Source organism: Phaseolus vulgaris, chromosome 8 (assembly GCF_000499845.2).
Source record: "Phaseolus vulgaris cultivar G19833 chromosome 8, P. vulgaris v2.0, whole genome shotgun sequence".
In the NCBI taxonomy this organism is placed as follows: Eukaryota; Viridiplantae; Streptophyta; class Magnoliopsida; order Fabales; family Fabaceae; genus Phaseolus; species Phaseolus vulgaris.
The window spans coordinates 47957756-47975683 of record NC_023752.2 but is presented as its reverse complement, the minus strand read 5'-3'; the positions used below and the strand labels follow the sequence as shown (position 1 = coordinate 47975683).

The following is a 17928-nucleotide window of genomic DNA, read 5'->3' as shown; positions in this document are numbered from 1 at the left end:
GTTCTATCTCATTCTATTAATTTATCTATCCTAAGGTGTTATACAGGGTTACAAAATACTTTGACCATGTTGTCCTGACGTACTCCAATGCTTCCGAACCTAGCGACTGTTGGTCATTGAAAAATTGTGACATTTGAATTATTTTTGAATTAGTGCATGAATAATAAACCCCGAATTTTAAAGTGTTTTTTGTATTGAGGTATTTACCTGATCCCAACATCTATCAATTGTAGCTCGCACAATAGACGACATCCACTGCATAACATAATAACCGCACTCATAACTTTCAGATTGCCTATTGGATTGCATTTGAAAATAAATATATTAAATGAATGAATGAGACACATTAAATTAAGTGAACATATATACTTTAAATAGCTTAAGGTACATCCAAGTGAGTTTTTGTGCATTTGCACTTCCCCTCCCACTCAACATGTTATATCCAGAGTAAGCACTGAAATAAGATGTCATGTTAGAATACATAACATTATATAATATATAAGTAATAATAAATGTTAAATGAAATTGTCGTACCTATCTATAATGTGTTTAAAATAGGGGGGGGGTATGCAAGGAGAAAAACCATGCAGTGGTATGATCTTGAACATATATAATCAATAGTTGCCAATGACGCCTATATAACAAATCAGTTAGTTTCTCTTATTTCAATAATTTAGTATAACTTATTTAATAAATATGAACTTACTCGTGGATGTATGGAGCAGAATAAATTTGTTTTCCTCCATTCTTTAAGGCAGTGGTGATGTATGTTTGTGTTTCTGACTTCTTGTTTCCAAGTGATTGAATGAGTTGAGGGTCTAAAAACCAATATATATTTGGTTTCCCTCATTGAAGCATAATCCACAAATATACCTAAATTTCAATAAGTTAGTACTAATCCAACTCTGATCCATAGAACTAATAAAGTAAGAAAATCTAAATCAAAATTGGGGAAAGTCGAACACTCCCAGACTCGGAATCAACGTATTCCATATAATCAAATGTACTATTTAATTCATTATAAAACTAAATCAAAATTGCCGAAGGTCAGACACCTCCAGACTCAAAATCACGACGTTCAATATGTAAAAAAAATATCTAATCATTGAAAACTAAATCAAAATTTTCGAAGGTCGAACACCTTCAGACTCAAAATCAGGACATTCAATATATGTAATCATTAAAAACTAAATTCAAAATGTCGAAGGTCGGACACCCTTGGTCTCAGAATCAGTAGGTTCCATATATAAAAACAATATCCAACTCAGAACAAACACGTTCAAAATATAGTAAATAAAATTTAATATATTATTAAATAATAAATTAAAACATATTAACCTAAAAAGTGGAACGAATCTAAAATGCGAAGAAGCTCGCGCGTATGCGCGGGAACTTTGTTAATAAGCTGATGTGAGTTGATTTTAAGATAGATCATTAGGTGAAACTTTTATATTTATGGTTAAGGTTTTAAGACAATTAAAAAGTGTCTTTCATAACTTAACCAAGTGGTTAAGTAGATGTGAATGTTCATTTCACAAAGGCAAAAGGAAAACACAATTATATGGTGAATATGATGCCAAATATGGTGCGGAATTGAACAAGCAACATAAGCACAAAAGAATGGACCGAATGGAGTTTAAAGAGACAAAACTAAGAACATGTTTATGATATAATGGAATGGAAATGGATAAATGGAAGAGATGATGAAAGAAGAACTTAGGAATGGTGAAGCAAGGATGAATCACGCCACTTGATGGGATGAAATCACCAAGATGAGTGAAAGGAGGTCGCCACTTGAGAGTTATATCTCACAAGATAAGACCAAATTAGGAGGAGACTCACTCACTCATAACTCACACAAAAATTGTGCAGAATTTATGTACTATAATTTCAACTAGTAAAATACACTAGTTAGGCCTCCTATTTATAGGTGAAGGAGCCTTGGAGAATAAGCTAAAGGGGTAGGATAGGAAAAGGGAAAAAATGGGCAGCCTTAGGGTTTGACTAAGTCAATCCCGCATCCTAGGCTTGTCCTTCTAGAAACTAGGTCAAAATGCCTTCAAATGGGCTAGGAACAAGCTAAAATGCTACCCACACCCCCTATTATACTAAAGATACCTTATTCTAGCCTATATTTGCTATTTGGACCCCCAAAATGAGCCCAATTATTTACAACATATTTCTAAACATTTAAGAAGACTAGCAAGACGAACTTTAGGTACTCTGGTTTATAGCTTCTTCTTCTGTTGATGCTTTCTCAAGGTTTGGTGGGGCCCGACTTTGTAAACCGAGATGACTGACCCTTTTGGAAGTTCTTGTTGTGTCCTTAGTCATCTGTCAGTTTGTATCAGAAGCGGGATAAGGAAGAGATGTTTGTGATGAGGGAGAGCACTGACGAAGGTCTTCGGAACGCGAAAATGGACAGCGGGAGGCGCGACATGGTGGTAGTCGCAGTGTGGGGCTTCTGCGGCGCGGTGGCATCGTTAGTGGGGTGTGGTGCTCGTGTGAAGCGATGGTCGTGGTGAAGCAACATGTTGGTCGGAGCGTCACTAGTTGCGACAACCGAGCTCACGGAGAAGACGATAGGCGCGACAACGTGTGGAATGGGGGCACAACGTCGTGGCGGCGGTGAGTGAAGAGGGCGACACTGGTCGGGGCGGCAAGCTCGCGGTGGCGCTGGCTTACGGAGAAGAGGAGTGGCGTGACAACGTGTGGAATGGCAGCGCAATGTCGTGGCGGCGGTGAGTGAGGAGGGCAACACAATGTCGGTGGCAGCAGCGTGTGAGGAGACCGACAACTATGGGTTAGGAGAGAAGTGAGAGGGAAAGAGTGTAGTGGTGGTGAGTGAGTGAAAATGAATAGGGAAAATGAGAGATGAAATGAGTGAGGGAAAGAAGAGTGTTGGGCGTGCGAGATTGCTTTTTGTGCCCATTTTTCACGACGGTTTCATAAACAACTGTCAATGTTTCTCACTGCAACCTACATATAACGACATTTCCATAGAAAATCGTCTTTAAAAATGTCAAAAATTTGAAAAAAACTATGAAACTGCCATTCACGTTGCTTATGACGGCACTTAATCAAAACAAACTTAGGATCTCTTAATTCTATTCTAACAATATTTTATATCATTTATATTTACTAACTAATTTACAAAACACTTCTAATGAAGCTATCAAATAAGCCAACTTGTGAACTTGGAACTTATAAACTAATAACTAACTTATAAACTAGAAACTGCGAAATAAGTTATCAACTAGCTCTGAAAAACATACTCTAAATCTACTAACTCTTTATTAAATTTTTTCTACGAATAATCTGTTTACTTGTTTTCTTCTTTTAATTTTTAGTTTCTTAATATACTGACTTCATTTAAATTCTAAATAATTTATGTTAGTAACCTACTTAAAGAAAGTAAAATTCTACTAATTTTTCTTCATACACAAAACATAAATTTAAAACTTTCATTCTACAGAACGAAGTATGTGTTTTTATTGAAAAGAGAAACGAAAGAAATAAATTTTCACAAATCTATATATCTAATATCAACCATATAAATGAAGAAACTTTTGTGTATACCAATAACCAATTTATAACTTGTCCTAAAAGATTACATTAAATATGTTTAGTGACATAAATTTCAGTCAAGTTAGGATCTACTTCTTTGAATTTCAAATTTATATTTTTAGTTATTGTAATTTGAAAACTTTTATTCTAGCTTTGAAAATGATTTGTTTATAATCAACTCATATTTCAAAAAGATTAAATATGTATTTAACAACAAAAGATAGACCTTTATACATAAATTTTAAAAAGTGAAATTTAATATAAACTTCACACAGTTAGTGCGTAACATAAATTTTACATTTATACTTATATCCTATAATTAAATATATTTTAGTTTACGTTTTCCAACAAATGGTATAAGATTATATTTTTTATTTGAGTACCAAGAATAAAAAAGTATGCTAAAGAGAAGAAATTAAAGGTTTATGTTTCTTTCATAAATTACACATCGATAACTGTTTTTTCGAATGTGACATGTCTTTTACAAACTGACAACTACAATAATATATTTATATGTATGGCGTTTATTGTGTGCAAGAAGTTACCACCACATACATCTAAAGATCCAAGAAGTGAACATATATGGTATCCATGGATGATAACAAGAAGTGACCCAAGAAACTTTATGGGGACATAAGTTTTGTCCATGACCATGCCGGTGGGAAACATCATTATTATCAGATTCTCTCTCTTTCTAGACCCTATTAACACCAGCTCTCCACTACAGTCAAATTACATCATTTCTGTTTTTTTCCCAGTGTTGGTCACATAAATAAAATAATTTAATTTCCACTCTCAACAAAAAAAAAATATAAATCCACACCCATGGAATAAAGAAGAAAGAAGTTGAAATGTTGATATTTGTATGATTATGAACTAATGAAAAATGAAAGTGTTCTCATTCAAAATGACTCCGAGAAAGAAAATAATTTAATTTTCACTCTCAACAAAAAAAATATAAATCCACATCCATGGAATAAAGAAGAAAAAAGTTGAAATGTTGATATTTTTATATGATTATGAACTAATGAAAAATGAAAGGGTTCTCGTTCAAAATGACTCCGAGAAAGAAAATAATTTAATTTCCACTCTAAAAAAAAAAAATTAAATCCACACCCATGGAATAAAGAAGAAATAAGTTGAAATGTTGATATTTGTATGATTATGAACTAATGAAAAATGAAAGGGTTCTCGTTCAAAATGACTCCGAAAAAGAAAATAATTTAATTTCCACTCTCAACAAAAAAATTTAAATCCACACCCATGGAATAAGAAGAAAGAAGTTGAAATGTTGTTATTTGATGATTATGAACTAATGAAAAATGAAAATGTTCTCGTTCAAAATGACTCTATTGAATGAATAATTTACTTATTTGTTTTGGTACACGCTTTTTCTTCTATTATTTAGCCATATTTGATAAATTTTTCATTTCTCAGTTTCTTTTTCTCTTCTTTCTTCAATTTTTTTTTCAAGTCGAGAAGATATTTATTAAAAATATTTTGATTTTTGAGTGAATATTCAATATTTAATGTAATAAATTATAATAATAATAATAATAATTATATGTTTGTGATGACCTGGTTGTTTTTGGAGTGATATTAACAATAAATTCTTACAACTTAACTTTATTAATCATCTTTTAAATTAGTTGCATTTTGAACATATTATTTCTTTCATATACCAAGACAATAATTTTGAGTTATGTAGAATGTATTATTTTTGTTCTTTATGTCTCTGGTGGGCACTTGAGAATCTATGTAATTTAGAATACATATGACTTGGCTTAGCTAATTATTGTGCAGAAAGTGATTAATTTGATGTATGGAGTATTGGCTCTCGCCCTCATTGAGCTGGATGTAACTGGGAGTTTTAAAGCTTTGAAACCACTGGACCACCATGGGAGGGAGAGAGACGAAGTGAGAAAGGGACAGGATCCCTGATTATCTCAACCAGTTGCCCTTTCGTGTACTTTCCAATGATTGTAATCAGAACTATACTCAGATTAACACATCATCAATGTTCATAGGTTAAGCTTAGTAATTTTTGTCTAATTAATAAATATATAAAGGAAGGAAATACTAACCCTACCAATTATTTTTAAAAAATCTTCATTTCCATCATTAACTCTTTTAAAACTAATAATTTTAAGAAATTACTAATCTTAACAAGGTGTTTTCTCACAATCTTGTTCTATTTTTCTCTTCTGTTCATCTGAAAATCTTTTGTGATAGTGATTGGGACACCTGTAGTGATTCAAGACAATCAATGACTGGTTTTAATGTGTATCTTGGGAATTCTCTCATATCTTGGAAATCAAAGAAGCAAGTAACAATATCAAATAATTCTTGTGAAACTGAATACATGGGCAATGACCACCGTTACATGTGAAATTCAATAACTAACTTATCTTCTTCAAGATTTCAAAGTTCCTTTTGAGCAACCATCTCTTTTATACTGTGACAATTACTCAGCAAGATACATTGCAACAAATCCAATGTTTCACGAGCGTACAAAACATATAAAAATAGATTGTCACGTGGTTCGGGAAAAATTAAAGAAGGGGTCTCATCCATTTGCTTTCCATTTCCACCAGAGAGCAACTGACTGATATTTATACCAAAGCTTTAAGAATATTTGTTACAAGCTGGATCTCATCAATATTTGCTCCCCAGCTTGTGGCGGGGTATTAAAGGATACGAATATTAATTGGGTGTCTTTTCTAATTATCAATTGTTTCTCTTTATAGAGGAGAATAATTTGGGTGTCTTTTCTAATTATCAGTTGTTTCTATAGAGATGAATAACCTTTATTTTGTCTTTGAGTGTGTTATGATTCTAGTATTTAATTATTGATTATTTTTCTCTTTAGTTAAACACCTAGAATGAGTGTACTACTTGTATATATTCAGACCATTTATTTTGATTTCAATAACAAGAAAAGAGAGATATTCATTCTCATATCTTTTACCTTCCTTTTACTCTTTTGCTCATCTTTTGTTCTCTTTTATTCATCTCTATTTCGTAATATGGTATCAGAGTTATTTCGAGTTTATCCTAACGAGTGTTTGTTGGGCTTATCAGGTGACCTGCTATCGGGTCGTTATCAGACCACCCATAATATGACCCATAATATGTTATCCCACGCACAAACTGTCATTCTCGGCGTGAGGGGGTGTGTTGGAGATCCCACGTCGACTAAAGATTAGGACATTTCATTGTATGAGGTTGAGTTAAGCTTAAAATCCACTTTGTAATATCCTTCCTCCATATTAAATACTAGTGTTCTAATTCAAGTTCAGAATGTCTCCTCTCTTGCTATTCTGCTACATCTTATTTTGTGTTGACTTTGGATGTTTTCAATTGTATGTTTAGGATCTAAAAAGAGGATATACATACAAAAGTTATTTTAATATTTAAGTTTTTTATTCAAGTATATTTAAGAGTACTAAATATTGTGAAATATATTTTTTATCGGTTTAATATTAATTTATTTATATAGTTGTAATGGTTTAGATCGGTATGGATAAGGTGTTTAAGCTCGTATTAACATAACAACGACGATTTAATATATTTGATACATAATCATTTGTTACTTTAAATATTTTTATGTGTCCGCCAGTGCCTCTTAAATTACCTCGGCCTAAAAGTCTGACAATTAACCAACCTTGTTGTTTATTATTTTCTCAATCTTATATAAAATATTTGGAGTAAACTAACCTTGTTTGTATAGAAAATTGTGAGTTGTAAGATATTTAAATGATTGTGATTTTAAATTGTTTTATTTTTCAAGTATTTTATTTAAATTTTTTAATAAAATATTTTATTTTTTACGAAATATAAAAACATATTTAAATATTAAACAATTTTAATATTTTAAAATATTCATGTTGATGATATCTTTTAATTTTGATTGGTGTTATTTTTTAATTAAAAATTATGAAAAAATAATAATTTTTTTGATAATTTTTTTGTTTTGGTTGATATTAATTGGGACTTTTTTAGTTGGTATTAGTCATAATTATTTAGATTAATATTAATTAAGATTATTTTTATGACGTTGTTGGTTGAGTTTTTTTTGCTAACTTTTTTTTATCAATGTCTTTTAAAAAGTTTTTGTAATTGGCATCGGTAAAAAAATAATCTTAGTCGTTGGTCAAAGTTTTCTCAATCAATATTAAAAAATTATTGATAAATAATAATATTGGTGTTAATGATAAAAAAAATCAACAACAATAAATATTGATGAAAAAATTATGACAGACATCTATTGGAACCACTACAAGAAAAGTAACAATTAGCTTCCAAAATCTTGCGTGGGCCAGTAGCGAACGCTACTCTCGTCGGCCAAAATGGGTAAAAGTCCACGCAAGAATCACATTGGACGCAAAATGAAGAATTAACTTCCAAATTCTTGCGTGGGCCACTTGCAGACGCTACTCTCGTTGGTCAAAATGGTTAAAAGCCCATGCAAGAATGACCTTGGACGCAAAAAGGACGCACAAATGGATTTAATTTATTTTTTTAACAAAAAATCAGTTTGCATCGGCCGCGGCCCACGCATATGCGTCGGCCACAAAGCCCACGCATATGCGTCCGTAATGGCCCACGCATTTTTAGGATTTTAAAATTTAAATTTATTTAATGTATAATAAATATTTTAATATTTAATTCTTTATTATATTTATTTTAAAATTATTTCTTTAATATTATAATAAATTATTTAATTTATCAATTTTGAATATAAATTAGTTAAATTAAATTTATTAAATTAAATAAGTGTTTGATTTAAAATTAATTGAGTAAAAGAAAATATATATTTAAATTATTTAAATGTTATATAAAATATTTTATTATTTCAAAAATTATTTATTTTAAATTTATTTTATTTATATATTGTTATAACTATTTTATTTTTGAAATTATGATATAAATTAGTTAAATTACATTTATTAAATTGATGAAGTGTTTAATTTTAAAATTATTTAAAAGAATTTATCTTAAAAAGTTTATAAAGATTTGAAAACATATAGAAAAATAATAATTAATTAAAAAATAGTAAAAAAAATAAAAATAAAATGCGTATTTAAATTTTGTAAATATTATATAAAATATACATAAATTTAAGAATATAAATTCAAGATGAAGTAATTAATTAATGCAAATGGTAATGGATGTATTTAAAAATAGAGAATAAATTTGATCTAAAAATGTTTTATTTAGTTTAAGAAAAAAAAAGTTAGATAAAACTTTTGATTAGTAACTTAAATAAATTTAAATGTTATATGTGTGCAATGGATGAATGAATTAGGATTTTTGTTTTGATATCCATTATAGTTTTGAAGATGTTATTTCTCATAAATGAATCATAAGATCATCTTAATGAATTAGCAAAAATGTATATGATACAAAATATTAAGATTAAGTGCGTGAGGTAGGTATGTGGGAAGGGTCTGAATGGAAATGGAATCTAAGGTGGAGGCGTGCCAGGTTCGAGTGGGAATCAGTGATGGAAATGGATCTTGCAGTGTATATCTCCAGGATTACTATGAAAAAGGAAGAGCAAGACTCTAGGGTGTGGGGGAATATCAAACAGGGGTGCTTTTCTGTGAAATCAGCTTATGCGACTTTAGCCAAGAGAGGTAGTGGTCGTACTGTTGAAGTTTCCTAGTTGCTGTGGAAGGCTAAGGCCTTTCCCAATGTCTTGACTACCGCATGGATGGCCTTGCTGGATAGACTACCAACTAGAGAATGCTTGAGTAGGAGAGGAGTAACGCTGGATTCCACCCTTTGTGTGCTTTGCCAAATCAAGGTCGAATCTTGTCAACACCTCTTTATGGAGTGTGATGTGGTTGTGCGGGTGTGGGAGTTATGTTATAGGTGGATTGGCATCTTATCTGCTCAGCATAATGTGTTGAACAACCACTTTGAAAGCTTCGGTCTGGTTCAGTTTAGCAAAAAGCAAAATATGGTTTGGAAAGGAATTTGGGCAGCTCTTGTACGATGCATTTGGGAACATAGGAATGCGGTTGTCTTCAAACAAAGTGTAGTAGACGCAGAAGAGGTATTACAACAAGCACAGCTCAAATCGTGGCTTTGGATGAAGAATAAAGCTCACAGGTTTAACTACTCCTTCACAGATTGGATCTTAAATCCAATGCTTTGTATCAAGAGTTATAAATAATAGGGATCCTAAGATAAGGGGTCGGTGAACAATCTGATGGCTGCTGGTTTGCCCTGTGCTGGGAGGCTTGTATCTGGTTTCTTCTAAAAAAGGGTGGTCCTTATCACTGTTGTTCTGGTATACATATTCTTGGCTACAGGTGTGGATTTACAGACTGGACAAAGCTGCGTTGGCTAGGGTTCTTTTGTAGTTACTGTGAAGAAGCGACAAGGCAGTGCTTTTACTTTAGTAGCTTTGGCAGTACGTAAGGAATGAAGGAATAAAAATTCCGTGTTCTTGCAAAGGTTGGGTACTGATAAGGCTGCAAGTGTTAAAGTGGGGTGCTAGCTCCGTTGGATTAGATGGTTAATGGGTCTTGAAGGATGCCACCTAATTGAAGCTATGAACGTGGCAGCGTGGTGAGGTGCAAGAGTGTTAAGGGAGAGTTGATGCATATCACTACCCTGCTGTAGCAACACTGAACCATGCAGGGGCGGTTGTTGGACAGTACCTGAACAGATTCTGGGTTCGTTGTTGTTGATAGGTGGCTTATTAGTTTGCTTGTTCACTATGGATGGGGTTTGTGCTGGACACCAGACGTAGAGGATACGAGGTAGGAGCATGGGTATACGAAAGGTGCATATGGTGTGATGCCAATTTTGGGCTGGGCAGGGGTAGAAGGACGACGCAACAATGGGTCCTAAAGGAATGCAGAGGAAAAAGAAGAATTGATACACTGATAATAGTAAGCTGGTTGATTGCATTGGTGCTGGAGTTCTTGATGGTTGGTTTCCAATTGACTGGTTTGAATTTAAAGCAGCAACTGATGAACAGCAGAAGCAGGGAGCTGCTGTTATTTTTCTCTTCATGTGCGAAACAGTGGAATTGGCCGTGAAGATATACCCAGGTGCCTACACTCTAGCGTGGTCACCAGTTGGTTTTGTGAAGTGAACATAAGCAAGAATGTATAGGATGGAATCATTATCCAACAACGAGTACATGAAATCATAGAGGAAGATACTATGAGGGAGCGTGAGGTCTTTCATGTTATTGGTTGTTTTCCTTTTTTAGCTGTTTGATAGAGCCAATCACTAGTGTAAGGCTTCTACTTTTCTGTAATTATCAGCATTGCATCTTTTCCCTTTGTGGGATGTTCTGTTAAGTGTAAAAGGGTTGGGATACCCCTTTTGTATCCCTTTAATTTATATTCATTCTTTGCTGATCAATAGCAACTTATTCTTAATTGTTAGATTGATACAATATCCAAAGTGTTCTAAAGTTGACTACATGCTCTATAAATGTCATTGTTATAGTTACTGAATGTGATTTCGAAAAGAAATTAATGTTTTCCAACTGAAGCACATAATAATGTAGTAAGTAACGAGATGATACATATGCAATATTCCTTATAAGTGTGTTAATATAGTTTCCCAATATACTAAATAATAGGTCTTTGACATAGTAAATTTAGTAGACTTAGTTTTTAATAAATGTAACATAAATAAGTAAGTTTCGACTGGGTGTGATATAGAATGAACTTAAAATCATGGAATAAAGTTCATGATTACATTTTGGATTATAAGTTATGTGCTGGTATGGGCAAGACCGACACTTGGTCTCCTTGACCGAGACCCACCTGGCTGTCCGAGACCTGGTGTACCTGACCGAGACCAAGGGGAACCTGGCCGAGACTTGAGAGACTTGACTGAGGTGACCGAGACCTGAGAGACTTGGTCGAGACCATGGAAGGTTGGTCGAAACGAGTGGAATCATCACGGTCGGCCGACCCATACTACCGTTAACACTGAAACTAAGGTCAGTGAAGCTAATCCGTCATTAAGGATAAGGTAATACAACCCTAAGCGAGATCCACTCCACTAATCAGACCCAATAAGGTCAGCCCATTAAAATAATATACATAACACACATTCCAAGAAGAAAGGTACGTCATTTATTACTGTTCACCTACCAGAATACTGATCACCCGCTTCACTGACTTGAGCGTCAGAGTGCCTTCGCAGGTACCCCCCATCGGTGTTCGCCATAGACCGAGAGCCGAGGAAAAAAGCACAAAGATGAGAAGGACCCCAGTCAAGCACCCAACAATCTGCCCGACCGAGGGAAGAAGACGAAGACTTCAATAGTTGTCTAGGTCTCATCTCCCTAGCAGAAAGAAGTTAATAACCGTAGTCCATTTTCAAGGTAAGAGTTGAACTAAGAAGTGCATTGTAAAGGCTGAAAGAGAGTATCATAAGCAATTTGAGAAATATGAGTCATTTCGTGATAGTTATAGAATTAACTTAGAATCATGGAATATAGTTGATTATTAGATTTTGGATTATAAGTTAGATTTAACCACTACACCAAGCAAATTCTTTAGTATTATTATGATTTTAATTATACTTATTATTATTAATAATATTAACAATATTATTATTATTAATAATATTAACAATATTATTAATATTAACAATATTAATAATATTAACAATATTAATTTTAATAATACGAATATAATATTAATAATATGAATATAATATTAATAATATGAATATAATATTAATAATATGAATATAATATTAATACTAATAATATTAATACTAATAATATTAATAATATTAACAATATGTAAAATAATATTTATAATAATATTTATAATAATGTTAATAATATTATTAATAATAATGTTAATTATAATATTAATTATAATGTTAATAATAATATTAATAATAATTTTAATAGTAATGTTAATAATAATATTAATAATAATTTTAATAATAATATTAATAATAATGTTTCGAGTGTCGAATCCTATCCAGTGCAGAATGTTTCCAACATTAATAAAAAATATAAATAGGTATAAATAATAATTAGTAATAATGAGAAAATTAAAAATAAATTTTTGTAAATTACATACGGAAAAATTCGCAAAATCTGATAATTATGCGTCGGATAGGCCCACGCAAAAGCCGCCGCATGTGCGTCTGTTTTCGCGTTCACCCAGATTCTGCATGTTGCGTCCGTTTTGCGTGGGCCAGATGCGTCCAACTTTCTGGCCCACGCTAATTTGTATTTGCTTCCATGCGGAACGAACGATACTCCGACGCATAAGCGTCCGTTTTTTCACTTTTGAGTCCGTTTTTGACCCACGCAAAATGGCTGTTTTCTTGTAGTGAACAATTTAGTTAAGAGGTTGAGAAAACTCCAATTAATATAGAATGAGAAACAATAATGATTTATAACACATTTAAATTGAAAAGTAATACTCCTTACATCAATTAAAAACTTCAACTACGTAAAAAAAATAGTTCTCTCAATGTTAGCTAAGAAAACTCTAACTAATTAATGCTGATTGAGAAATAACTTCAACCTATATATTATCTAAAAAATAATTATAATTGATGTTGATTGAAAAAAAAACCTCAAGTAATCTAAATTGAAAAAAAAAGTTTGAGATCAAGCAAAGTTGGTTGGAAAATAACTCTAACTTATTCAACAATATAATAACTTCAATGATGTCGACTAAAAAAATAAATATGATCTACTTTACTTTGAAAAAAGACCTTTACCAACATTTGTAAAAAAATGTGTAGATATAACATCCAAATTCTAGTCAAGCTAATAATGTCTTATTTTAGACTTTGATTAAAATTGAGTTGAAGAGAAAATAAAAAATAAAAGAACTAAATTTGAGATTATGATGAATTTTAAATTTTTTATTCTTTTAAGTTAATTTTTTACTTTTAAATAAATCAAATCATTAATAAAATTATGAAATTTCAATTTCTTTTGAATTTTTTTACTGTAAAAATAAATTATCTTTTAAAAAAAACTCCTTTCAAACAAATATTAAGGATGCATTTTGTATTTTTTTTTTATAAAAAGCTTTCATGTTAGGCATTACTATGCTACTTCTTAGCTAGGCTCACACCTCAAGTAACAACAATCATTTGTCATCACATGAAAAAAGTATTATTAAAAAAAAAATACAAAAATATGGCGGGACTAGACCAAAACCCATATGTTAACGAAAACGATACATAGGTAGACTTTACCTATTAATAAAGAATTCTAAGAACATATTAGATGGAAGCCTATTATACCAATGAAAGGATTCTCTATGAATAAATCCTAAATTGTCAACTTATCAGCACATGCATTCCCTTCACGAAAAATATGAGTAACCCTAAACCTGATTTTTCCACAGTAATCAAGGCAAGTATTTCATCGATTATGAAGCATCCAAGGAACATTTGTCCTAGCAGTAAACGCAGCACAAACCAAGGCAGAGTCACATTCTAGCCAGACATTAGTAAGTCCCAACTTTTGAGTTTCCTCCAAAGCATATATAACTCCATAAAATTCAACAACCAAAGCAGTTTGAACATCAAGAAACGTAAAGAAAGCTCCAATAAACTCCTCCATACTCCCACGAAAAATACCTCCACAAGTGGCAAGACCTGGATAACCCCTAGCAGCCCCATCAGTGTTAATTTTAACCCAGCCTAGTGAAGGAAACTCCCATCTAACAGGAAGAGGACGAAGAACTTTACTAGTACAAGTATTAATACCAAAAAACTTTCAATGGAACTCTTTATAGTAGATATACCTCATCTTTTTCTATTGCCTCATATAATCACTACAAGAAGAAAGGGTTTTAACGGAGGTTATTTAGCGGAGGTTAATATAACCTTGAGAATTGATTTAATTAACGGAAGTTTTTTAATCTTCGTTAAGTTCCAAAAGTTATTCTAAAACCTCAGCAAAATAGCGAAGGTTTTTTTAACCTTCGTTAAATTTCAAAGGTTTATTTTAAAACCTCGACAAAATAATAGAATTTTTTTTAACCTTCGTTAAATTCCAAAAGTTTATATTTTAAAACTCCATCAAAATAAAGGAGGTTTTTTAACCTTCATTAAATTCCAAAGGTTTATTTTAAAACATCAGCAAAATAACGGAGGTTTTTTTAACCTTCGTTAAATTTCAAAGGTTTATTGTAGAACCTCAATAAAACACTCCATATTTTTCAAACTCCAATAAATAAATATAACTAAATCTATTTATAAATAAATAATTAAAAACTTCATAGTTTTAATATATTTTATAACTAAATTATCTAAAATTTTGAAAGTGTAACTTTACATTACAAATAAGTTTTCTAAAGTTTCAAAAATTTATTTTAAAAACTCAGCAAAATAACATTAGATAATAAGTATTTCAACCACTAATCTAAGATAATAAAAATTTCAACAATATTTGCATATCTTTTATGATTGATGGTAGTTGGTTTATATAATTTCTAGTTTTTTTTCTACGAACTCACACTTCAAAAAATCTTACTTGTATTGTTTTAGCTCTTGATATATGTATATTTTATGTGCAATTTTGGTTTTAGTTATAATTGTTAATATAATTCTCATAATTTTAAAATATTTTAAATTAAGGCCTTTATTTTAAAATACATCTAATAACTAATTCACTGTGAAAGTGAGAAGTAATAAAGTTAATTTCTCCTTGCAATGTTTTTTCAATCTTTAGCCAAGAACACACATGGCTTTAAAGCCCACATATGACACATAATCCAATTATTTAGGATATATAAAGGAGTGATAAACACTAGTTGTTGTCGAGCTGGGCCAAAGTAGGGGCAGTAAAGTGATGGAATAAACAATACTGGAGTACGAAAAAAATAGTGTATTATTTAGTGTTTCTTCTCCTTAGATATAATAGACATAAGTGTGGTTGAATTGTGATTCCTTGTTAGGACTGTTGTTAGGGAAATTTTGAAACTCATGAAATTTTACGGAGGTTTTGAAACTCATGGTATTTAGAGGTTTTGAAACTCATGATATTTTACGGAGGTTTTGAAACTCATGGTATTTTATGAAAGCTTTTAAGGTATTTTAATAAGGATTCTCAAAGACTTTTTCTGAGGTTTAAAACCCCCCAGGGAACACATTCCCCAAGAATGGTTTAACGAGGGAAACTGCAACTATGAGTAAATGACTTAATAGAGGTTTTAACTCTGAATAATGTAAAAATAAATCCCATTAAAATCACTTTTTTCTTGAAGTGAATATAACCACAATATTTTTAGTTCTTTAAACAATAATATCAAACCTGATTAATGAACTTAAAAAATATAGAAAAATAATAAAATTAAATATTATTTATAGAAAAATTAAAAGAGAAAATAAAAAATTGAAATAAGAATGTAATATATTTGACATGAGTAATAATATATGGATAACTTTATATTTAAATATATATATCCAAATAATATAGCTTCATTTGACTCGTTAATTATTTATTATATTGTTATAATAAAATTATTAACGAATTGTTTCAATTCAAATTATTATTATTTTATTTGACATAAAATTAAGTATATAAAACTTTCAAGTGTGTACCTATTCTTTTATATTATCTTGAAGATGAATTTACCTCAAAAGGCTGTACCCCTAGGCCACTTGAATTTCAACATAGTGTTGTCTAGAAAAGAAAATTGCGTTTAGGGTTCACATAGTGTCCTAGTCATTATCTAAAAAGGTGGACGTGCTTTAACACGACATTCCTTCAAGCCTATATAACCTATATTGCATGGATAAACTTAAGAAGCCGAAAACACAAGATAAGGTGAATTTCCTTTTGTATTGAACCATATCTTACAAGAAATGAAAGTTAAAAATATTTGTACTCCACAATAAAAGTAATTACCACATTATTGCATATCTTCCATTATGTTTGATTCCTCTCTCTCTCTCTCTGTCTCTCTATTAAGAAGTAATAGATATCCAAAAATTAAATGCATTTTTGGTTCAGGTTATTGAAGAAAATAAATTTCAGTCAGATTTCTCATTTTTAAATAAATTATATCATAAAAGGGCCAACAAAAGTGCAGTAAAATAATTTCTGATAAATTAACATGAGTTTGATAGAGTTGTTTTTAGAAATGTTTGCTTCTTAAATTTCTCATTATGAAGGTAGTAAAATTAAGTATTTATTTTCAAAATAAAATAAAATAAATTAAGTGTGCACTAAATGTTCATTTAAATTATATTTACTTTACTAATTGAGAAAAACAACTCAACAGGGATTGAATTATATTTTTTTAACTTTTTAAATATTTTTGTTTCATAAATGTTAACCGTCTGAGTGAATAGTTGAAAGATGAACTGTCAAAAGTTTTTTTAAGAGATTGTGTCTGATAATAAACGTCAAACATTTTCAAATATTTTTAAGAGATTAGTTACAATTAAATAACATACAATCTAAAGAGTTAAAGGACAAAAAAATTTACACTGTTACACTGGTATTTTGTTAACGAAGACAACATCCAATTCTAAATTAATAGATTGAGTTTCACTTGGTAGATTACTAATGCAAGATACAAATGAGTATTATTTAGACCTTAGATATTTCTAGCTAAAACTTAATATTATTTGAACCGCAATCACTATTGGCTAAAATTAAGTATTATTTGGAAAACAAACACTCCTGGCTAAACATAGAGTATTATTTGAAACACAATCGCTCCTAGCTAAACACATATTGGAACATAGTCACTCCTGGCTTCACATGGAGTATTATTTGGAACTCAATCACCCTTGGCTAACACGAGTATTCTTTGGAACACAACAACTCTGACTAACATGAGTATTCTTTGAAAAGAAACTACTTTTGGCTAAGACTGAGTATACTTTGAAACACAACCACTCTTAGCTAAGATGAAGTATTATTTGGAACACAACCACTTCTGACTAAGACCAATTATTATTTGAAACACAATCATTCCTAGCTAAGACTAAGTATTCTTTGAAACACAATAATTCTTGACTATGACCAAAAGGTTTACAAGAATGTGAAATAAAAGATAGTAGGTTTTCTCACTAGAAAAACGGGTAGTGTCTTATGAAGTATACAAATGTTAACACTCTTCTAGATTACTAATGAGCAAGATTAGTGTTCTTTCTTGCAACTACAACGCTTGGAAGCTTTAAATAAGGCATTATCTTCTTTTTATTTCAATATTGATTCTTCCATCACCTTACTGCCCCAACTTGGGTCACAAGCCACTACTATTACCTAACTTGACAATAACTGGTGTTTATCACTATTTTATATATCCTAATTAATTGCATTATCTATCAGATGTGGGCTTCAAAGCCATGTGTGTTCTTTAGAGATTGCAAGAACATATT

At 31.1% G+C, this 17928-nt stretch overlaps 1 long non-coding RNA gene across 1 annotated transcript; it reads right to left on the bottom strand.

The window, feature by feature from the left end:
- On the bottom strand, nucleotides 1–1352 carry LOC137826405 (uncharacterized). Its single transcript, XR_011083487.1, has 4 exons — nucleotides 707–1352; nucleotides 370–454; nucleotides 208–255; nucleotides 1–106 (listed from the first exon to the last, which is right to left on the bottom strand). It is a non-coding gene; the product is annotated as an uncharacterized lncRNA (long non-coding RNA).
- Between the last annotated feature and the right edge of the window lie 16576 nt (nucleotides 1353–17928).